Source organism: Caretta caretta, chromosome 1 (genome assembly GCF_965140235.1).
Source record: "Caretta caretta isolate rCarCar2 chromosome 1, rCarCar1.hap1, whole genome shotgun sequence".
Classification (NCBI taxonomy): domain Eukaryota; kingdom Metazoa; phylum Chordata; order Testudines; family Cheloniidae; genus Caretta; species Caretta caretta.
Genome location: NC_134206.1, coordinates 354,386,490 through 354,410,993, shown reverse-complemented (window position 1 = coordinate 354,410,993; position 24,504 = coordinate 354,386,490). Strand labels below are relative to the sequence as shown.

Below are 24,504 nucleotides of genomic sequence, written 5' to 3'. Positions count from 1 at the left end.
TCCCCTCTATTTGACATTGGTGAGGCCTCATCAGGGGTACTGTGTCCAGTTTTGGGCTCTACACTACAAGAAGGATGTGAAAAAAATTGGAAAGCGTCCAGCTCCCTGCTTTTGTGCTGGCGAGCCACATTTTGCTGGTGGATCCTCCTTTCACTCTCCCTCCACTCCTATGCTTTTAGATTCTTGTTAAGTGACTGCTGCATTACTTCATGCAGCATGTCTTCTTTGCTTCTACATGGCCTCTTCCTGGGTCTTTTTGCAGTCTCTCGGCCGGTGATAACACGGGCGGCTGAGATCTCAAGGTTGCATCTGTAAAGGCAAAATGCAACACTTACCAGAGGCAGCATTGTTCACACCAGACAGAGCAATGATTCCCCCGTACACAATAGCATAATTTGCCAGTCCCAAAGTGAGCGCACATAACCCACAGGAGCCCCAAAATGGTGAGTAAGCCCAGGGTCAAGCGTGAGTGATTGTTTCATGGCTGCACTGTCCTCTGGGTTTCTGTGCCTTAGGGGGAGACAACAGCTGCAGGGGGCCCCTATACTGAACACTGTCCCCACATTTTCCACAGGAGTTCGTCCTGGAAGAGATCTCGCTGCTGAGGGTGACCTGGGAAGCAAGGGAGGGTCTTCTACTGCAAGGCGGCTTCTGCCCTGGCCCATATGCAGCTTGCCTGTGTGCAGCAATGGTCCCCCCGCCCCTCATGGCACAGTGGCGTGGACATGTTAGCCTGACTGGGACAAGGACCACAGTGGCTCTCCCGAAACACCTGTGCAAGCGCATTGCCAGAGTTCTGGCTGAGACTTTTGAAGAGATCACTGAGGCCGATTACCGCGATGCGAGAGAGCACATCAATACCCTATTCCGCATCTAGGCATGCATGCAGCCCTAACCCTCCTCGCCCCAAGAGCCCGCACCGAATAACTTCCTTCCCAAAATAAAAGCCGCTCACCGGGAACCTCCTCTGGTGTTTTCCTTCCCCAAGCACCGGCCGCTGCGACTGGCTACCTTCCTCCGGGCTTAGAACAGCTCCTGGCTGCATGCACCTTGGGATTCTGGGGTGTCTTCTTCCGCCTCAGCACCCTCGCTCCCGCTTTCCTCTTCCTCCTCCTCCCTTGTTGGACTGGACTCTGAAGTGTCCATGGTGGTACTCAGAGTTTAGGTGGGGTCACCCCCCAAGTATCGCGTCCAGCTCTTTGTAGAAACGGCAGGTCAGGGGGGCAGCACTGGAGTGGCTGTTTGCCTCGTGGGCTTTGCAGTAGGCATCCCGCAGCTCCTTCACTTTAACCCTGCACTGCAGTGTGTCCCAGTCATGGCCCTTTTCCAGCATGGCCCTTGATATCTGCCCGAAGACATCGTAAATCCTACAGCTGGAGCGCAGCTGGGACTGGACAGCTTCCTCCCCCCAAACACTGATGAGGTCCAGCACCTTGCCATTGCTCCATACTGGGGATCGCCTGGCGCGTGGTGGCATAGTCACCTCGGAAGATTCGCTGAGAGCCAGCTGGGAGCCTGTCTACACTAGCGCTTTAAAGCGCTCTGACTTGCTGTGCTCGGGGGGTGATTTTTCACACCCCAGAGCCAGCAAGTTAGGGCGCTATAAAATGTAAGTGTAGGCAAGCCCTAGATCTAGAAGCCTGGTAGATACGCTGGAGGGGAGGGATAGGATACAGAAAGACCTAGACAAATTGGAGGATTGGGCCAAAAGAAATCTGATGAGGTTCAATAAGGATAAGTGCAGGGTCCTGCACTTAGGACGGAAGAACCCAATGCACAGCTACAGACTAGGGACCGAATGGCTAGGCAGCAGTTCTGCAGAAAAGGACCTAGGGGTGACAGTGGACGAGAAGCTGGATATGAGTCAACAGTGTGCCCTTGTTGCCAAGAAGGCCAATGGCATTTTGGGATGTATAAGTAGGGGCATAGCGAGCAGATCGAGGGACGTGATCGTTCCCCTCTATTCGACATTGGTGAGGCCTCATCTGGAGTACTGTGTCCAGTTTTGGGCCCCACACTTCAAGAAGGATGTGGATAAATTGGAGAGAGTCCAGCGAAGGGCAACAAAAATGATTAGGGGTCTGGAACACATGAGTTATGAGGAGAGGCTGAGGGAGCTGGGATTGTTTAGCCTGCAGAAGAGAAGAATGAGGGGGGATTTGATAGCTGCTTTCAACTACCTGAAAGGGGGTTCCAAAGAGGATGGCTCTAGACTGTTCTCAATGGTAGCAGATGACAGAACGAGGAGTAATGGTCTCAAGTTGCAGTGGGGGAGGTTTAGATTGGATATTAGGAAAAACTTTTTCACTAAGAGGGTGGTGAAACACTGGAATGCGTTACCTAGGGAGGTGGTAGAATCTCCTTCCTTAGAGGTTTTTAAGGTCAGGCTTGACAAAGCCCTGGCTGGGATGATTTAACTGGGAATTGGTCCTGCTTTGAGCAGGGGGTTGGACTAGATGACCTTCTGGGGTCCCTTCCAACCCTGATATTCTATGATTCTATGATCTCACGCTGACTTTGGGAGGGCAGATCGGTCTCCAGGGCTGCTGGAACAATTTGTACAGTGGGGGTGGTGAGAGCCATTGAACCAAACTGTAAACCCAGTTTATATAATGGAAACCACTTCGCGCCATGGGGTGCTGCAGCCCCCCCTCCACCGCACTCCTAGTTCTAGCACCTATGTCTGCCTCCTTGTTTAAGTAGAACTTTTCAGCTCCCCTTTGTCGGGGCTCACAGGACTCCTCCTTGTGGAAATGGGCAGCGCTCACTATGAAGAAGGACAGTAACTGCCAGCCCTTGTGAATGCTGAATCTGCACGTACATTTCATAAGCAGGCCCAAAGGGAGGGACCTGTGCAGCCCCAGCGGGTTACTGCTGTCAGCAGTGCCAGGCACACAGCTCACAGTGGGAATTTGCAGTGGCAGGTCTCACAGAACCCCCTCTACTGTGGAGCAATCTTCCTTTACCAGAGCAAAAGCACCGTGAACCCAAAACCTGAGCTCCTGCTGCACTTGAAGCTAAGAGTTTGGTGCACAGTTCTTGCACTTTTTGTTCCACACACAGGACATGATGCAATCAGACAAGTATTGCCCTGAAACAGTTGTTGGTTTCCTTCTGTCTCTGAGTGTTTTCAAGCCTGTGGTGAGGGTCTGAAAGGAGCTGGCGTTTTCATTTTTCTTAACAATTCCTACCTTTAACATGTCACTTGTGAGCTGCTCCCTCTGCACCTGGTGGCTTTTGGTGTGGTAGTGAGTTCACTACCTGGTGGCACGAATTCTTCTCTGCGAGGAGAGGGAGGGTTTATTATGTGAAGAGTCAATTACGCCTATTACTGTATTAGTAAATCAGACTTTAATTAGACCGCCAAGATACACAGGTGCTTAGACTGAATCCTTTTGAGATGATATTGATGGGACCCTGCCTGGCCTGGCCCTTCCCTTCCATTCCCTAGGACACGTCCCTCGCGTCTGCATTTATATTGGAGGCTCTTTGGGTAGCGACCATGTGTTTGTGTTTTGTTTCTGTGAAGTGCCCAGATCATGGGCTGAGTGAAAATAAAAACTAATAATATAATAGCACAGAGTACGTGCTTTACAGGGACAGAGTAAGGTGGGTTTTTGCACGTGCAGTCTAAGCAGACCTTCTCAGTTAATCACTTCCCCTTTCAGTTAATCAGGATCCCTGTTTTTGGCATCTGGAATGTCCCAGTCACCTACAGAGTATTGCCAGAAAAAAATTGAGTTTCTAATGTTAAAACAGGCAAACAAAGCCAACAATGTTTTTCTTGAAGAAGGGAAAACCCTGCTTGGAGAATTGTCCGTGTTGGTGACCCACATGCTGGGCATGCAGGCTTGGAAGCTTCTTGTCATAATATCTGTTGGGACTGTGCCTCCATGTGACCTCCCGCCTGCCAGCACAGCCCTGCCTGTTAACAGGCACAGCCCTGCCTGTTACTCAGCCACTTTTATCACCCAGGGTGCAAGTTGGCACTCCCTGGGGCTTGCCTCCTGTCTGCACTTGACCGCAGAACTGTACTGCATGTTTTTGGTGCTGTCGTGACAGGTACAGCAATTTCCTGCCATATCTTCGGGAGATCTTAGCGTATGTCTACACTACCCGCCGGATCGGCAGGCAGCAATCGATCCAGCGGGGATCGATTTATCGCGTCTAGTCTAGACGCGATAAGTCGACCCCCGAGCGCTCTCCCGTGGACTCCTGTACTCCAGCGCCACCAGAGGCGCAGGCGGAGTCGATGGGGGAGCGGCAGCTGTCGACTCAGCGCGGTGGAGACACCCTGGTAAGTCGATCTGTGTACGTTGCGTAACTTAGATCAGTCCCCCTCTAGTGTAGACCAGGGCTTACTGCATGAAGATATTGAACCGTTGAGGGCAGGACCGGAAGGGAAGACAGTTCCTTGCCTTCACTACCTGGTTCTTTAAGGTGTTTGTGTGGATCCTCTCTCCTCGGCCTCCTCCGGCTTCTGTGGAGTCTCTCAGTGCCCTGGATTCGGAGTCCGTGACGGAGCTGAGTGGGCAGTTGGGCCACGCGAGTGGGGCTTACAGGGGCAGCCAGGGTGGGGGCATGTGCTGCTGGAGCGTCCAGACCCGCCCAAGTGCGGTACATGCACACAATGAGTGGGGCCCAGACAGACGGTGCTGGAAGAGCTACGGGGAAATAACTGTTCTTGTCAGGTGTCCTCTATCTGACAGAAAAGAACTCAAGCTTCCCTCCCCCGCCTTCTCCTCCTCTGCAGGCCAGGTGTGTAGGCTGCGTGTTGGCACTGTGAGAGTGTCTGAGCTAGGAGGAGACATGAAGTCCCCTGCCATCTCTCGCTGCTCATTTCCATGCTTCTAGCTGTAACATTTCTTGACAAACACAGAGCAACCTTCCCTTCAAGTGCAGCCAGTACCGTCTCCTGCAGCAGGGGAAATGGGATAGAAAGCCCAGCGCCTAGGCATGTGGAGTGAGAGACCTTGGAAGGCACGATGAGTGAGGGAAATTGAACCTGGAGAGTGGGGAGCCTGTTAACTGTTAGTGAGCCCTGTAACCACACACAAACCAGCCAACCTCTGGTTAGAGCTACTTGGCTGGAGACATCCAATTATGGAGCAGGATGTGTGGGGTGGTGGTGTCTCTACGCAGGTGTGGGGCCACCAAACCTGGGATGTAGGGTTCCGTTGTTGGCATCTCAGAGTCAAGGAGATGGTGATGAATTGGAGGGAATTCAGGCATGAATTCACATGACTAGGGTGCATCTCGGCAAATCAGTGATTTGGGATTTAACGTCCGTGTGCAGTATCTGAAGGGGGTGGGCTCCACAGAGGATGATTTAGTTGGGGATTGGTCAGGCTTGACAAAGCCATGGCTGGGATGATTTAGTTGGGGATTGGCCCTGCTTTGAGCAGGGGGTTGGACTAGATGACCTCCTGAGGTCCCTTCCAACCCTGATATTCTATGATTCTGTGAGGGATTGAACATGGGGATAGGACTAGCAGAGACGGAGTGACGTTAGAAAAGGGGAGCATTATTCTGGATACCAGGAAACTGCCTGACTGTGAGATGCACTTGCTGTTGTCATTTGGATACTTAACAGCTGGCACTTTTAAAACTCTGCTGGACAAAACCTAGACAAAGGTCTGTCTGGGTAACATTTTCTAAAGTGCCCAAGTCTTATTGCAGCCTAAGTCCTATTGACTTTCAGTGCGATTTTAGGCACTTTTGCAAATGGGACTTAAGTGTTTGTGAAAATGTTACCCACTGTTTGTCAGTCTTTATACAGCATTGTTGGTGTACATGGGACGGTCTGGGCAAGAGAGGGGCAAGACACTGATCACAAAGGCTGGCAATCTATGTGAGAATGAAAATACAGCAAGCCAGGGAGGGGATGGTATTCGGAATGAGACGCTGCGTTGCTGGAGGTGGGGTTGGAGGGTTGTTTGATGGGTTTTGTTCATTTCTTTTTGGATTTTGTTGTATTTGTCCCATCATTCGCTTCTCTTTTATCATTTTCATTCATGCTCCACCCTAGATGACCTGCTCCATGATCTAGGTAATTATGTTTTTTCATTCTCCCCTGACCTACAGCTCTCCCACCCGCATTGCCATCCCGACTTCCCTTGGTGAGAGCTGGGAGGCTTCTGGGAGCAGGGGGCAAGTGCTCTTTCCTTCTCTTCCCTCGCTTGCTCCCTCTCAGTCCCAGGCAACTCCAGCCCAGATGGATGGACCAAAGCACAAGGCGTAGGGGCTTCCTTTCCCAGCCTGCTGTCTGTCCTGCAGTCCCCAAAGCTCCTCTCCTGCTTGATGTCCCTTTGGGAGGTCCTCAGCGATGCCAGCAAGGGCGGCACTGTTACTTCCCAGAAGAATGGAGATAAGTTCTTACGGTACCTGAGCCATTGTGGGTTGTTCTCCTCCTGTGGAGCGGACGCTGGAGGGAGATGGGACACACAGTTCGCCAGTGGGCTTCACAGCTGTTTGCCAGAAAGTAGAAGAATGCTGAGACTTGGGAATCCTGCGTTCTCTTCTAGGTTGTGGAAGGAAGCATGATCTACTGCTTACACATTCTGTGCTCCCTGCCTCCCATGCCTGTATACTGTCCTCCCCCCATGTGCTCCCCTAGCCTGTATGTCTGGTTGTATGTAGTCAGATGAATAAATAGGCCAAAGATGTGAACCTCACCCAGTCACTGTCCATCATTAAGTCGTGTTAAACGAGTCTCTGGGTTTGTTATACAGAGACCTCAGATTGCTTAGTACCATGGCAAAGAGACCATAAAAATTATTTTAACCTTTTTGTTAAAGATACAGAAAAGAATGAAAATCCAGTTAATGCATTTAAAATGTAAAGTATTAATAAGGCTTTTATTTTAACAATATTCCTTGTTCCCTTTCCCTTTTTAGCTGCAGGGAGTTTCAAAAGGGAAAGAAAAGCCCTTGTTTGACAGTCTTTGAGATGTGTCTACTGCCCTTTTGGGTAACCGAGAGGAAATATAGCAGGGATGAGCTGGAGCTACTGCTGTTTGTTGGAGTTTTTAAAACTGTCCTTTTGGGTAAAGAGGGGTTAAATGAGAGGCTGGAGGGGTCGCTGCTGCTGCTGCTGTTAAAGTTCAGTTCCATTTTTGAGGAAAACAGAACAAGACAAACACACACAAAAGGGGAGAGGAAAGAACAGCAAAGAGAGAAAATGCAGCTTCTGTCTCCGATGCTGACTCTCGCTTGCAGCCGCACTGCTGGAGAGAGAGGCATGGCACATAATCTTAGCAGGCACTCTGAGACCTGGCAAACTTGTACCAGCATCAGGTTGTTTAGGGCATAGGTTTTAGCTGCCTCCTTCTGGTCACTGGCTTACAGCAGTATTGCAGAATATATAGTCTTGGCTGGCTAAGCCAGACTCTTGTTAGATAGAAGGAAAAAGGAGAGAGAGAGGAAAGAGAAGAAATAAGGTAGGGAAGGAAAAGAACACACGCAGCAGGGGTGAGAGGGAGAGTTTCACTTCCCAGTGGTGTTTGGGATTTAGCTGGTGCCTATCTGGGAGGGTGGGGAGGTGATTTGGGTCCCTCTCTCTGCATCAGTCTGATCAAGACGATAAAGGCCTGGGGTCCCAGGACGTGATGGGGGAGGCAGCCATAATGGTGAAGTGGTTCCAATAGGTTTCAGAGTAGCAGCCATGTTCGTCTATATCCGCAAAAAGAAAAGGAGGACTTGTGGCACCTTAGAGACCAACAAATTTGTTTGAGCATAAGCTTTCGTGAGCTACAGCTCACTTCATCGGATGGTTCCAATAGTCTCCGTTGGTTCTTTCATCTTCGGTTTGGGGAAGGTGAGCTGAGCTGGGATGCGATTAATTGAGCTGGTATGTGAAGCTGACAGGTTGGTTTCTTCAAAGTCTCCTTTCTAAGGACTCCAAAAGGGAGCGAGGGGCAATAGAATTAATCCCCTCATCATTTCGCTCACCAATTAAATCCACTTATGAAAGGCTGAATTTGGCAGAGGTAATTTCATTTCCACATTTTCTTGTTAACCCAAGTTTGAGCTCACAAAGTCCTTGGACTATAGCAGTGGGCCCTGGTTGTTTCAGCTAATAGTTTCTCTGTCTGGTTTTCTTGCACCTGTTATAACATTCATTGTTGTCAACAACTTGACCCATTTGTCATGGTTATTGTAACATCTTAGGAATTTTCATAGAATTGTAGGACTGGAAGGGACTTCGAGAGTGCAGTCCCCTGCACTCAAGGCAGGACTAAGTATTATCTGGACCATCCCTGACAGGTGTGTGTCTGAACTGCTCTTAACCATTTCCAATGATGGAGATTCCACAGCTTCCCTAGGGAATTTATTCCAGTGCTTAACTACCCTAACAGGAAGTTTTTGCTAATGTCCAGTCTAAACTGCCCTTGCTGCAATTTAAGCCCATTGTTTCTTGTCCTGTCCTCAGACGTTAAGAACAATTCTTCTTCCTCCTTCTTGTAACAACCTTTTATGTACTTGAAAACTGTTATTATGTCCCCTCACAATCTTCTCTTCTCCAGACTAAACAAACCCAGTTTTTTCAATCTGCCCTCATAGGTCACATTTTCTAGACCTTTAGTCAGTTTTGTTGCTCTTCTCTGGACTTTCTCCACATCTTTCTTGAAATGTGGCGTGCAGAACTGGACACAACACTCCAGATGAGGCCTAATCAGAGCGGAGCAGAGTGGAAGAATTACTTGCTGACTGTTGAAACTTATCACCTTATTATCTTCTAGGTGTTTGCAAATTGCTTAATTATTTGCTCCATTGTCTTTCTGGGTACAGAAGTTAAGCTGACTGGTCTGTAATTCCCCCTGTTGTCCTTATTCCCATTTTTATATTTTGGCACTATATTTGCCCTTTTCCAGTCTTCTGGAATCTCTTCCATCTTCCATGACTTTTTGAAGACCATCACTAATGGCTCAGCTATCTCCTGAGTCAGCTCCTTGAGTATTCTAGGATGTATTTCATCAGGCCCTGTCTGACGTGAAGACATCTAACTTGTCTAATTTCAGAGTAACATCAATGTTAGTCTGTATCCGCAAAAAGAAAAGGAGGACTTGTGGCACCTTAGAGACTAACAAATTTGTTTGAGCATAAGCTTTTGTGAGCTACAGCTCACTTCATCGGCTGCATGCAGTGGAAAATACAGTGGGGAGATTTTATATATACAGAGAACATGAAACAATGAGTGTTACCATACACACTGTAACGAGAGTGATAAGGTAAGGTGAGCTATTAACAGCAGGAGAGAAAAAAAACCTTTTGTAGTGAATAATCAAGGTGGGCCATTTCCAGCAGTTGACAAGAACATGTGAGGAACAGTAGGGGGGAAAGTAAACATGGGGAAATAGTTTTACTTTGTGTAATGACACATCCACTCCCAGTCTTTATTCAAGCCTAACGTAATGAATGGTGTCCAGTTTGCAAATTAATTCCAATTCAGCAATTCTCTCGTTGGAGTCATGTTTGAAGTTTTTTTGTTGAAGAATTCCCACTTTTAGGTCTGTAATTGAGTGACCAGAGAGATTGAAGTGTTCTCCGACTGGTTTTTGAATGTTATTATTCTTGACGTCTGATTTGTGTCCATTTATTCTTTTACGTAGAGACTGTCCGGTTTGGCCAGTATACATGGCAGAGGGGCATTGCTGGCACATGATGGCATATATCACATTGTTAGATGTGCAGGTGAACGAGCCTCTGATAATGTGGCTGATGTGATTAGGCCCTATGATGGTGTCCCCTGAATAGATATGTGGACACAGTTGGCAATGGGCTTTGTTGCAAGGATAGGTTCCTGGGTTAGTGGTTCTGTTGTGTGGTGTGTGGTTGCTGGTGAGTATTTGCTTCAGGTCGGGGGGCTGTCTGTAGGCAAGGACTGGCCTGTCTCCCAAGATCTGTGAGAGTGATAGGCCGTCCTTCAGGATAGGTTGTAGATCCTTGATGATGTGTAGGAGAGGTTTTAGTTGGGGGCTGAAGGTGACGGCTAGTGGCGTTCTGTTATTTTCTTTGTTAGGCCTGTCCTGTAGTAGGTGACTTCTGTGTACTCTTCTGGCTCTGTCAATCTGTTTCTTCACTTCAGCAGGTGGGTATTGTAGTTGTAAGAATGCTTGATAGAGATCTTGTAGGTGTTTGTCTCTGTCTGAGGGGTTGGAGCAAATGCGTTTGTATCGTAGAGCTTGGCTGTAGACAATGGATCGTGTAGCGTGGTCTGGATGAAAGCTGGAGGCATGTAGGTAAGTATAGCGGTCAGTAGGTTTCCGGTATACTCCTCAAAGAATATTTCCAACACACCTCTGAACAGCATACTAACCCACAGAGACCTTCGTACCAACACTACAAAAAGAAGGATTCTGGGTGGACTCCTCCTGAAGGTCGAAACAACAGACTGGACTTCTACATAGAGTGGACCTCTGGGGGAGAGAGTCAGAAGCTTGGAGGGAGGAGCCAAGCCTGGGAAGAAGGTCTGATTCAAAATATGTTGTGCTGTTAATAAAACCAAACCTCAGAATAGGGAGGAGTCTGGTCTCCACTCCTGTCTGCACACTGAGAGTACCTGCCCACACCTCTTTGCTGTAGCTATGGATGTTCCTTTTATCCATGTAAGCTGTTGATTCTTATTTCAATCCTCCTGAGCTCTTGGCCTCCACAGTAAATTGTGGCAATGAGTTTCACTGGCTAAATATATGGTCTATAATTTTTTAAAGTTTTAAAAAATTTTAAATGGTTTCTGTTCACTTTAATTGTATGTCCCATATTTCTTGCATTGTGAGAAGGGGTAAATAAGAGCCGTTGATGTACCTTCTCTACCCATTTGTTACTTCTGTATTTCTCTGTCAGGTCTTCTCATATTCACCTCTTCTTTAACCTGGCCCAGGTTTTTCAGTCTCTCTTTCTATACAAAAGTCTTTTCAGGCCTCTGATCATTTTAGTTACCATCTCTGACACTGTTCTAATTCCATAATATCCTTTGTGAGACAAGGTGACCAGTACTGCTCACAGTATCCAGGTGTGGGTATCCCATTGATTTGTATAGTGACATTATAATATTTTCCATATTATTCTGCATCACATTTTGGGGTGTGTTTTTTGGTTTTTTGTGTGCTTGCAGTGGCTGCCTCCCTCACATTGAGCAGAGGTTTCTTTCTTTCTGTGGTTATGGTTTGATTAGAATCCAGCAAGTGGTGAGCTGTTCAAGTTATTCAGAGAAATATCAGGCTGAAAGTGACCTCGAGAGATTGTCTAGTCCAACCCCCTGCACTGAGACAGGAGCAAGTAACCCTAGACCATCCATGACAGGTGTTTGTCCAACCTGCTCTTAAAACCTCCAGTGACAGGGATTCACCAACCTCCCTTGGAAGCCTGTTCCAGAGCTTAAATTATTCTGGTAATTTGAAGGTTTTCCTAATATCTAACCTGAATCTCCCTTGCTGCACATGGAGCCAGTTACTGCTTTTCCTGCTTTCAGTCGAGGTGGAAAACAATTGATCACAGCCCTCTTTATAATGGCCGGAACATATTTGAAGGCTGGCCCCCCTCAGTCTTCTTTTCTCCAGACTAAACGTACCCGCTCTTTTTAGCCTTTCCTCACAGGTCAGGGTTTCCAAACTTTTTATCATTGTTCTTGCTTTCCTCTGGACTCTCCAATTTGTCCACATTTTTAAAGTGTGGTGCTGAGAACTGGACACAGTACTCCTGCTCAGGCCTCACCATTGCCGAGTAGAGTGCGACAATTACATATGACGCTCCTGTTAACACACCCTAGAATGAGATTAGCCTTTTTAGCAACCGTATCACATTGTTGACTCCTATTCAAATTGTGATCCACTAGAACCCCCAGATCCTTTTCAGCAGTGCTGCCACCTAGTCCATAGTCCCCAGTTCGTAGTTGTGCCTTTGATTTTTGCTTCCTAAGTGTAGTACTTTGCACTTGTCTTTATTGAATTTTATCTTGTTGATTTCAGACCATTTCTTCAATTTTTCAGAGTCATTTTGAGTTCTAATCCGGTCCTCAAAAGTGCTTGCAACCCCGCCCAGCTTGGTGTCATCTTTAGATTTTATAAGCATACCTTCCACTCCATTATCTAGGTCAGTAGTAAGAATATTGAATAGTACTGAACCCAGGACTGTCCTCTGAGGGACCCCACTAGATACATATCTCCAGGTTGACAGCAAACTATTGATAATTACTCTTTGAGTGGGGTCTTTAAACAAGTTTTGCACCCATTTTATAGTAATTTCATCTAGACCACATTTTCCCTAGTTTGCTTATGAGAATGTCATGTGGAACTTTGTTGAAAACCTTACAGCAAGCAAGATATATCACGTCTACTGCAGCCACCAAAGGGCTGAACTGGACTTTCGTTACCTAGGACACCTTAAGGAGCAGGCCTCTGCACCTGTGTGTAGCTGGTGAGCGGTGCAGACTTGGCGGGTGCCTCTTTAACATGGCATGTAGGGCAGGGTAAGGGTCTCCCCAAAGCTGTGCGCCATCGCTGCTCGTGCCCAGGGCTTGCATAAAGTGCAGCTGCAATGGAGCAGAGAAGTTACAAGCTGCTTTTTACTGCCCTGGCTGCAGAGCCAGCATATGTCAGGTGCCTGCCGTCGGTCAGCTGTGCCAAGAGCTGCAGGGAGCAGCTCATATTCCTCTGCCCTGGCTGGGGTCCTCTCCTCTCTCTGTGGCCTCAGTAGCAGCCTGCTGCGGGGGCGGCTGCTACTCACAAATGAATTCTTCCTTTCATCTGCGCCCTTCCCTCGTTTATTTCTGTGTGGGTGTTTCTGTCTCAGGAAAATTGGATTGTGGGTTGATGAAGCAGAGCCCCTGGGAACTGTGGTGAGCCAGGCTCAACGACTCAAGCAGACGGCTGGGTAGAGTTAACAGCATCAGAATAACAACAACAGGTCTGGTCCCCTACACCACCAGGAAGGAACCGAGAGCTGCACATTCAGGGACCCTGCATGGACTTCTGTGGCCACTGCAGAGAAGAGAGGCTGTTCCCCTAGAGCTCCCTTTGTCCATTCCCCCGTGGAGAGGCCAGGATCTGAGTGGAACAGGGGCCCAGAGCCTGGTTGCCTTGGAGGCTGTGTAGTGTAGGGTATAGAGGCTAGGCAGGGGCAGTCACAGGCCCTGTGGAGTTTTTCAGGCCCTAACCTCTGCCCCACACCTCTCTTCCTCAAGTGCTGCAGCTCCGCATTTTCTTAGCAAGTGTTTTTGAGAGCCTGTGAGAGAAGGCAATAGCCCCAGTGTCTGTGGCTTCCCTGTCCCCACCTGGGAATTAAGGGCTCCGTGGATCTATTGCAAGAGGCTTCACACGGGGGATAAGAAAGCTGAAGGATGAGGCTGTGGGTAGGCTAGGGGTGGATGAAAGGGATTTACTGCCTGGATGGGGAGAGCCAGCTGCCAGCCATGCCAGGATATAATGTACTGAGCCTCGCGAGTAGTAACGTAAAGCCTTGCTTGGGGACCCAGTTGTGGGGTGTCCTCAGAGTTTCTGCCATGGGACAAGTCCCAGCATTCCAAATTCCTCTCTTACGTCCTGAGGTGATGATGGCATAACATTGCACAGAGCATTTCCCAGTCTTTCTCCTGCCCTCAGGAGCTCCGAGACCATGTGATGGGGCAGGGCATTTCAGAAGGGGGCTTCTCTCTGAACACAGAGGTTTCCTGCAGCTTCGTTACTTGACTGGTAACACGTTGAGCTACACACACAGATGACCACACTGTGGAGGTGGGAGGGCTTTGAGGACTGATGCTTCTTGAGTCATCCCCACAAGATGGAAAGGGTGATGCTGGCCCTGGGTCTGAATGACAAGACCCTGGGCCATGCCTGAAGAACTGCCATTCAGGCAATGCTGTAGAGCAGTGATACTCAGATTGAGGCTCACGAGCTGCAAGTGGCTCTTTGCAGCACAGGATGTTAAAGCATTGTGTGATTGAATTAGTAACCAGGCTGAGATATTAACCAATCAGGATGCATCTTCTATTTAATAGGCAGCAGATTTAAAACCAAACGAAGTATTTTTTCACACAATGCACAGTCAGCCTGTGGAACTCCTTGCCACAGGATTTTGTGAAGGCCAAGACTATAACAGGGTTCTAAAAAGAACTAGATAAATTCATGGAGGATAGATCCATCAATGGCTATTTGCCAGAAGGGGCGGGGATGGTGTCGCTAGCCTCTGTTTGCCAGAAGCTGGGAATGGGCAACAGGGGATGGATCACTTGATGATTCCCTGTTCTGTTCATTCCTTCTGGGGCACCTGGCACTGGCCACTGTCAGCAAACAGGACACTGGGCTAGATGGACCTTTGGTCTGACTCAGTCTGGCCGTTCTTATGTTCTTACGTCATTAATCAATTGTAGCTGATAAAGTAATAATACTTGGTCAGTCATTTTGCTGTGAGAATGATTGAGATATAAAAATAGGAACTGAAAGTATGATTCCCATGACTGTGGCTCTTTTGGGTAATGTTGATGGCTAATTTGGCTCCTGAACCCTTAAGGTCTGAGTTTCACTGCTGTTGAGTGTCTGGGGCCTTTCCTACAGGGATGTGTGTATATATATATAAGTGAAGGCCAACAGGACGGATCCTCTGAGCAATGTCCTTGTGCTTTGGGGACTGTCACAGCTCTGCCCCAAGGGTGTGAATTTCACCTTAGGTCAAATTCATCCCTGTTGCCACTCTGCCTTGGGGATTGCTATGACCTGCCTGCAGGAAAGCCTCCGTGCAGCCCCCGGAGTTACATGTGTGGGGTCTGGACAGATGGCTCCAGCACTGCAAGACAAGACCCAGTTGCTCGGGACTGGGCGGGAATAGTTTTATGCAGGTGAGGGGCCATCTCCTGACAGAACAAAACAGCTAAAGTCCTTCTTTGAGAATTGGCTGCATGGACCCCTCAGCTTGCCAGTGTAGAGTTTCTGGACAGCAGTGTCCACGGAAGCTGCCCCCCTCCGTGCCCCGGCGTCTCTACTCAGGGGCATAGAAGAGGACCCAGCCCTAATGGCGTTCAGTTTCTTCTGACAGCTGAAGGCAGCAAACAGGAGCTCACTGGTACCTGTAGCTCCCCTGAGCTGGCTGAACCAGCTTCACTGCGTTTTTGGTCCTGCTGGACACTCACCCACTGGACTCCAGTGTGCTCTCCTCTCTCCATCTTGGGCACCTTTTCTATGGGATGGCAAAGGCCAAACCCACCAGCTCTGTGCCATGTCCCTTCTGTGAGGGCACAGCATCCTTGACGGATAAACACACCACAGCCCTCTGGTCTCAGGGAAGATCAGAACCCTGATGCTCTCATTGTAGAGCCGTCACCAGCAGGACTTGCTGGGCTCCACCTCCTTGGAGTAGCCATGTGGCCATTGTGCCTAGTGCTAGATACAAGGTTAACTCAGTGTCAAGATTTCCGTCCTGCTCTGCTGAGTGTGGTGCCAAAAGCTGAGTGGTTCCCTGCCCAGGGAGTGCCCAGTGTTCAGCAACTCTGCATCTAGGTCCTCGGGGTGAGTTCCAGTGAGTAGAGTAGAAGTACCATTGAGTGGCTGCCCCATGGGTTGAGGACTCTTCCTAGTCAGTCAGGCACTGGGGACTGCAAGAATTCAACTCTTAAGCACCACATCACTCTGCTGTCAAACTCTGGTAGGACAAGTAAGAAATCCTGAATTCTGCTATAAGGTGCAAGCATAATAAACTCCAGACCAGTAATGCATAGACTAAGTGGTTTAATGGGGCCAGTTTCACAAAGCTGATGGAACTCGGTGACCTCAGGTATGGTCTGAGAGGTCCCAGTGCTTGAGCAGTGCAGTATGCTTGAACTATTTACTCATAGTAATGCTGAATTTTTTTAATGCTGCCCCAAAGTGTTTCATTTTCAATGTGCTGCAGAATTGTATTTTGGAAATGCGTAAGTGCATTGTAGAACTTGTGGGTCTGGGGTGCTTGAGTAGGGGACAGAGCGGGTTGTGGCATTTGCAGTGGTGTGGGGAGGTGGCTTTGGGATGTGCATTAGCTGGCTTTTTCTGCGTAGTTGATCAGCATTGACTAGTGAACAGTGTTAACAGCTCAATGAGATGAGTGAGACAGTTCACACTTCTCACAGCGATTATGTCAGGCGGCCTGAAGGCTCCGGCAGACAGCAATGCATCTCTCTGCCCTTGAGTCCTGTTGGGAAGGTTTTCTTCATAACCGTAAGGGCTTTCGAGTGAAAGCTCCATTGTGCAGGAGCATTCTGCAGTAAGGGATGGGTTCTCTGGGAAGTTCCTCAGCTTTGGAATCACAGAGACCTGGGGGATGGGCAGGGACTCCTTGCCTCAGCTTCGGTTTTCCAGGGAACCTCCCACCCCTCTGCCCAGCCGAGGGGCAGATTCGGAAGTGCCTGCATGTGACTGCCTGGCTGCTGGCTGCCTGAGTGTGGTCACAAATCAGCATGCTTGGCATCAGACTCCCAGATGTAGGGAACACCTCCAGTTCACTCTTTTGCAGTGCACGCTTCTGATACTAGATGTGCAAAGGGCAGAGGGGAGGCTGACATCACTCAGGGCAGAGTTAAGGTCGTTTTGGATGTGCAGACCACCACAGCATTTCCTGGTTTCCTAACATCTGGGTTTTGTTTAACTCTAGCTTCTAATGCGCATTTTGGGCAGCAGCCTTAACTAACTCCAGCATTAACAGTTGAATGGCTTTGAGAAAGAAGAGTCAAGCCTGCACCAGCCCAGAGGTGTGCTTTGCCTGTATTTTCCATGAGTCTGTTGTGAGAGCGAGGAGTTGGAGCAGGATTCCTTCCCCTTCGGCTTCTCACTCCTTTGCAGCTCTGGGTTTTCTTTGCAGTCGTTGCTGTGAATAGATCTGAGCATTTCCTAATCCATCTCTCAAAGGCCCTTTCTCAGCTGGAGCTGTAATGGACAATTGTGATTGCAAGTCCTCTTGTAAGCACCTGAGTTGGAACCCCTCCACAGAGTGGGGCTCGTACAGCGAGGGCTTGGAAAATGGCATCAGCCTGTAATAACCTACCGGATGCTGACTCGCTTTTCTTTGAGAAGGTATTTCAGATCCCTGAGTGGAGTTAATACAACAACATGTGTCACAGCGTTTCAGTGGGAAGGGATTCAGGCAGCAGACAGTGGGGTTCGCTGAAATCTAGGGCTCTGTCTGTCTGGGATCCTCCTCCTCCAGGAGGATAGCACTCAGCTGGGAGGTGTTAGAACAGGCAGCGAAGTGAAGGACCATAGTTTGGGGACATTTCCCACAGATTTCTCCTCTCCCCCAGGTGCGGGGGGCTAGTTCCCGGTCCTGGCTGAGGCCAGTAGGAGTTCTGGGGTGTGTGTGTGTGTGTCAATGCCGATTGCGGAGTGCCCTCTCCTGCAGAGCACTAGGACACCCGGCCGGCCTGCCTGTTGGGCTTTCAGAGAGCTGAGATCACCATGTAAGTCAAGGCCCTGCATGTCCCCACTTTGCACTGCTGATGAACATGCCCAGAGTGGCAGCAAATTAACATTCACAGGAGAGCTGCAGCAGCTGCAGTAAGAGCCAGAACAGCCCTGGTCCTCGCTTGGATTGCCCGCCCATGGGAGGCTTGGCAATGAGAGGACAAAGGCATTTAAAATGATAATGAGATAGGGGAAAGACACATCTCATCTCATGCTGAGGAGAAACCCTGAGCCAGGCTGCGGGGAGGAGAGGGGAGGGGAGGGAAGGGGGAGTGCTGACTCGTTCTGTGCATCTCTGCTGTGTGCATACAGCATGCTTTGGTACAGTGCCCAGAGGAAATAGATCTGTTCACAGCCCAATACATCTTCCCCTTATCTGGGCGGCTGAGATGGGATCTTGAATTCTGGAAAGTCACCCTGTTGCAGGGCTGTTGAGTGGTAAAACCTCCAATGCAGGGGCTGAGGATTGAGCAGAGTGGGGGCTTCGTTCTCCCATCAGCAGGGTATGCAGCCCCCACTGGCTACAACACAGCTGATGGGATCATCTGGCCCTAGAAGTTCAACTGAACAGGCTGGTAACTGGCTAGAGCAGCACACCAGACATGTGGGTCAGTGCTCAGGGGAAGAGAAGGCCCTCAGCACCAATCTCCCCAGTCTTGGGAAAGCAGTCGCTCTTCTCCACTCTGTTGTGTTCTGCTGGGTTATTATATCCTGCTCCTCACCTCGGTATCTCAGCGCCTTCCAGCAGCACGTTACATGACGTGACTGACACTTGTTCTGTGTTGGTCTCTCTTTCTCCCTCCCTCTCTGCAGGGGGAAAAGAGGTGGGATTTTTTTATTGAATATATTCAATTGTGCTGTGCTCCGTGTTTATATTAGCAAGGTCAAGGAAAAGTCAAAGAAGTAGGGGAGGAGGGAAACTCCTGCTTCATACCGTAGGAGGGGCTCTCTCCTCAACCTTCTGCATGAGCAGGAAAGAACATAAGAACTCAAGAATGGTCCTACTGGGTCAGACCAAAGGTCTATCCCAGTGTCTTGTTTTCTGACAGTGGCCAATGCCAGGTGCCCCAGAGGGAATGAACAAAACAGGGAATCATCAAGTGATCCGTCCCCTGTAGCCCATTCCCAGCTTCTGGCAAACAGAGGCTAGGGACACCATTTCTGCCCATCCTGGCTAATAGCCATTGTTGGACCTATCCTCCATGAACTTATCTAGTTATTTTTAGAAGCCTGTTATACTCTTGGCCTTCACAACATCCTCTGGCAAAGAGTTCCACAGGTTGACTGTGCATTGTGTGAAGACATTCTTCCTTTTGTTTGTTTTAAACCTGCTGCCCAGCTCTGAAACACCTGAGGAGTTCTGTCTGTAAGAGAGGTGCACAGTGTGCCTTGCACTTGGAGTGCAAGCTGGTGAGGTTTGTGTTACTTTTGTAGCTCCTATGGGACATCATTCCATACTCTGGGGCCAGGCCCCAAGAAAACTCTCCTGCACAGGTGAGTTCCACCCGCAAAGTGAGCAAGTTCCATAGCATCTGAGGAGCAGAGTTGTTGGCTTCAGTCTTCATACCAGACCTTCTCACTCTTTTAGATACCTCAGGCCAGACTTCTGAATGCCTCAACGATAAGGGCCTCGAATTTGATGTGATATTCTCTGGGATGCCCGGGAAAGTTCAAAGCATTCACCATATCCCGTATTACTGACGAGATGCACTCCAGCGTTCTTGACTAGTCGGTGTTCCCCGAGTCCAGCTGAGAGGTGTTGAAGGCCTGTATTACATAGGCCAGATCATTGTCTGCCAGGATCAGAGAGAGTCTCCTAGCCAACCGGAAATGGTAGAAAGTCACATAACAGCAAAGGCAAAAATAGTGCCCATATTTTAAAAAGGGAAAAAGGAGAACCCAGGGAACTACAGACCTGTCAGCTGCACCTCAGTCCCTGGAAAAATCATGGAGCAGGTCCTCAAGGAATCCATTTTGAACCACTTGGAGGAGAGGAAGGTGATCAGGAACACTCAACATGGATTCATCAAGGGCAAGTCATGCGTGACCAACCTGATTGCCTTCTATGATGAGATAACTGGCTCTGTGGATATAGGGAAAGCAGTGGACATGATATACCTTGACTTGAGCAAAGCTTTTGATACGGTCTCCCACAGTATTCCTGCCAGCAAGTTAAAGAAGTATGGATTGGATGAATGGACTATAAGGTGGATAGAAAACTGGTTAGATTGTCGGGCTCAACGGGTAGTAATCACAAAAAGAAAAGGAGTACTTGTGGCACCTTAGAGACTAACCAATTTATTTGAGCATGAGCTTTCGTGAGCTACAGCTCACTTCATCAGATGTATACCGTGGAAACTGCAGCAGACTTTATATACACACAGAGAATATGAAACAATTACAATAGTAATCAATGGCTTAATGTCTAGTTGGCAGCTAGTATCAAGTGGAGTGCCCCAGGGGTCGGTCCTGGGGCTGGTTTTGTTCAACATCTTCGTTAATGATCTGGATGATGGGATGGATTGAACCCTCAGCAAGTTCACGGATGACACTGAGCTGGGGGGAGAGGTAGATACGCTGGAGGGTAGGGATAGGGTCCAGAGTGACCTAGACAAATTGCAGGATTGGGCCAAAAAGAAATCTGATGACGTTCAACAAGGACAAGTGCAGAGTCCTGCACTTAGGATCGAAGAATCCCATGCACTGCTACAGACTAGGGACTGAGTGGCTCGGCAGCAGTTCTGCAGAAAAGGACCTAGGACTTACAGTGGACGAGAAGCTGGATATGAGTCAACAGTGTGTCCTTGTTGCCAAGAAGGCTTACGGCATATTGGGCTGCATTAGTAGAATGGAGGGGAGTGATTATTCCCCTCTATTCGGCACTGGTGAGGCCACACCTGGCGTATTGCGTCCAGTTTTAGTCCCCCCCCACTACAGAAAGGATGTGGACAAATTGGAGAGTCGAGCAGAGGTCAACGAAAATGATCAGGGGACTGGAACACATGACTTACGAGGAGAGGCTGAGGGAACTGGGCTTATTTAGTCTGCAGAAGAGAAGAGTGAGGGGGGATTTGATAGCTGCTTTCAACTACCTGAAAGGGGGTTCCAAAGAGGATGGCGCTCGGCTGTTCTCAGTGGTGGCAGATGACAGAACAAGGAGTAATGGTCTCAAGTTGAAGTGGGGGAGGTCTAGGTTGGATATTAGGAAACACTATTTCACTAGGAGGGCGGTGAAGCACTGGAAGGGGTTACCTAGGGAGGTGGTGGAATCTCCATCCTTAGAGGTTTTTAAGGTCAGGCTTGACAAAGCCATGGCTGGGATGATTTGGTTGGGGATTGGTCCTGCTTTGAGCAGAGGATTGGACTCGATGACCTCCTGAGATCTCTTCCAACCCTAATATTCTATGAAATGGCTCCAGGCAGCAGGCTAACGAGGGGTTAATGTAGTCATATCTGAGTGGTGATAAGGAGAGATCAGTGCTGGGGAGGTAGCGGTAAAGCAGAGTGGACAATGCCTGTGGGGTGGCAGGGCAGGGGGAAGCTGGATTTGCAAGTATCTCAGCTTTACTGCTGGTCCTTGTTGCCAAGCACCACATTGATCCAAGCTGCACCTGGGCCCTGCCTTTGGAATCGTCGAGTTAGTTCCAGGGTATTAATGAACTATCAGTCTGAAAAGTCCTCATTAATTTCTGGAATAAATTAATTTCCCCCTTTCCCCACCCAAGCCTGGCTGACTTTGATTGGCACCTGTTTTTTACACAAATGTTTAATTAAAGGCATAATGAGTATAAAATCAGCTCAGCCGCTGGAGATGAGCGCTCGGAGTAGCTCGGGAGCAGCCAGAGCCACAGGCCCTGCTTAGAACAGGCCCTGCTTTGTGATTTCTATTCCACGGGCAGCGCGGGGGGCACGGCACATGCCAGGGGACATGGCCCCTGCCACAAGGCACTCAGGGGAACAGTACAGCTTGGGAGGGAAGACCTGGGTAATGCAGATACGTAATGTTGGCGACAGGCAGCGTCTCCATTTCTTCATGGGATAATGAGTGCCTAGCCGCTCTCATTGAGTGGGTTACTGTGGGTGTGGTGATAGAGGGGGCAGTCTTGGGAAATACAGGGTACAGCCAAGGGCAATGGATTGTGCTCGAACTGGGTATACACTGTGACTCCGATACACTCCAGAGAACAGATTTGCTGAGGAATAGGGACTCCAACTACTATCCCGAGACTAACCTCTCTCATAGCAGCATTCATAGAATCATAGAATATCAGGGTTGGAAGGGACCCCAGAAGGTCATCTAGTCCAACCCCCTGCTCGAAGCAGGACCAATTCCCAGTTAAATCATCCCAGCCAGGGCTTTGTCAAGCCTGACCTTAAAAACCTCTAAGGAAGGAGATTCTACCACCTCCCTAGGTAACGCATTCCAGTGTTTCACCACCCTCTTAGTGAAAAAGTTTTTCCTAATATCCAATCTAAACCTCCCCCACTGCAGCTTGAGACCATTACTCCTCGTTCTGTCATCTGCTACCATTGAGAACAGTCTAGAGCCATCCTCTTTGGAACCCCCTTTCAGGTAGTTGAAAGCAGCTATCAAATCCCCCCTCATTCTTCTCTTCTGCAGGCTAAACAATCCCAGCTCCCTCAGCCTCTCCTCATAACTCATGTGTTCCAGACCCCTAATCATTTTTGTTGCCCTTCGCTGGACTCTCTCCAATTTATCCACATCCTTCTTGAAGTGTGGGGCCCAAAACTGGACACAGTACTCCAGATGAGGCCTCACCAATGTCGAATAGAGGGGAACAATCACGTCCTTCGATCTGCTCGCTATGCCCCTACTTATACATCCCAAAATGCCATTGGCCTTCTTGGCAACAAGGGCACACTGCTGACTCATATCCAGCTTCTCGTCCACTGTCACCCCTAGGTCCTTTTCCGCAGAACTGCTGCCTAGCCATTCGGTCCCTAGTCTGTAGCTGTGCATTGGGTTCTTCCGTCCTAAGTGCAGGACCCTGCACTTATCCTTATTGAACCTCATCAGATTTCTTTTGGCCCAATCCTCCAATTTGTCTAGGTCCCTCTGTATCCTATCCCTCCCCTCCAGCATATCTACCACTCCTCCCAGTTTAGTATCATCCGCAAATTTGCTGAGAGTGCAATCCACACCATCCTCCAGATCATTTATGAAGATATTGAACAAAACCGGCCCCAGGACCGACCCTTGGGGCACTCCACTTGATACCGGCTGCCAACTAGACATGGAGCCATTGATCACTACCCGTTGAGCCCGACAATCTAGCCAACTTTCTACCCACCTTATGGTGCATTCATCCAGCCCATACTTCCTTAACTTGCTGACAAGAATACTGTGGGAGACCGTGTCAAAAGCTTTGCTAAAGTCAAGAAACAATATATCCACTGCTTTCCCTTCATCCACAGAACCAGTAATCTCATCATAAAAGGCGATTAGATTAGTCAGGCATGACCTTCCCTTGGTGAATCCATGCTGGCTGTTCCTGATCACTTTCCTCTCATGCAAGTGCTTCAGGATTGATTCTTTGAGGACCTGCTCCATGATTTTTCCGGGGACTGAGGTGAGGCTGACTGGCCTGTAGTTCCCAGGATCCTCCTTCTTCCCTTTGTATTTGTAGGCATCACATTCTGCCTTATGCAGCTGGCTAGGAGAATGTGTCCTGTCCTCGTGGACAATGACCTGCCTCAGCTATTCTCACTTTTGTCAGTTAGTGGCTGGACCTCATCAGTGTGGTATGCCTGGGCATGACGTCCTTCGGAAACACCAGCTAGTCCAGAACGCTGCAGCATGTCTCCTCGGCAGCGCTGGCTGCCATAGGCGCATCACCTGTCCTCCGCTCGCTACACTGGCTTCCCAGAGACGTTGGGTCAAGTTCAAGGCCTCGCTCCTCTCCCCTCCAGTCCCACCAAGCCACCCTGTCTGCAGAAATTACCACCCGAGGAGGGACAAGAGAGCGGTTAGTTGCATCACTCAGTGTGCTGCTGGAAGGCACCCAGGTGCCCTGATGATAGGGCAGTGCAAGAATTGAATAGAATAGAAGTGCCCCAGGGCTTCTCTATCATTTTTCTTGGGATGCTCCCAGGATTGTGCCAGGCTGAGGACTGTGTGTCCTGGCTCTTGTTGTTGTGCTTCTGTGCACAGATTTCTGCTGTGGCTTCTGTAATAGCTCTCACATGAATTCCATCTGCTCCTGGAGACTTGTCAGATCCCTGGGGCTGGAGCTTAATTGCTTTTACTTGCCTGCTGCTGATGCTACCCAGGAAAGCAAAGGCAGTCAGTGGCAGATGGCTTGTGAGAGTGATCTCTGCCCTCTGTTTCCCCCTACCCCGTTCTCTCCTTGTCCCCATTCTGGGTTCATGTCCCAATCCATCTCCAGGGCTGCTTGTTATCCCAAATCCTGTTTAGAGCCATCAGTGCTGCTCTGTCACTTAGGTGCATTTCAAGCTCTCCTCCTCATCACAGCCAGGTAGCTGTCTGTTTCTGTACCCCCATGCTACAGAGGGGACCCTGCAGCGCAGAGGAGACGGGGCTTGCTTGGAGTCACGGAGTCTGAGACACAGCTGGGAACTGCGCCCAGCTCTGTGGACTCCTAGGCCAGTGCTCTCAGCACAGAATGGAGTCCTGATGGCATCCCCTGTCTCTCCATGGGGCTGTGACCTTGCTTAGCTTTGAGGCACTTTCTTCATTGGGTGATTTCATCCTCGGAGTCTCTTCCTTGGATTTAGGAGACGTTTCTCCTCATCAGCATTTAAACTCTACGTTCTTGGGCCCCTCCCAGCCCGTCAGTGTCGGGGTTCCTGGGCCCAACCTGTCCCTTCTGTCTGATGGCTGCAGGGTCCTCTTCCCAGCTACGTCGGATCCCTTGGCCCTGCAGGTTCATCGGCCTCTGGCTCTGCATCCCCTGATGTCACTACTGACTTGGGCTGGCTGAAGCTGGGCATTTGTGCATACGAATGCACAAAGCCTTGGAAACAAGCAGGGAGAACTGGAGGTCCTGGTGATGTCAAGGAATTATGATGTGATTGGAATAACAGAGACTTGGTGGGATAAC

General features: G+C 49.2%; 1 protein-coding gene across 12 annotated transcripts in view; it reads left to right on the top strand.

Moving 5' to 3' along the window:
• The window catches only part of SHANK3 (SH3 and multiple ankyrin repeat domains 3), a 675,575-nt gene that overhangs the window by 377,534 nt on the left and 273,537 nt on the right, over positions 1-24,504 (top strand). The gene's annotated exons all lie outside the window — the stretch shown is intronic.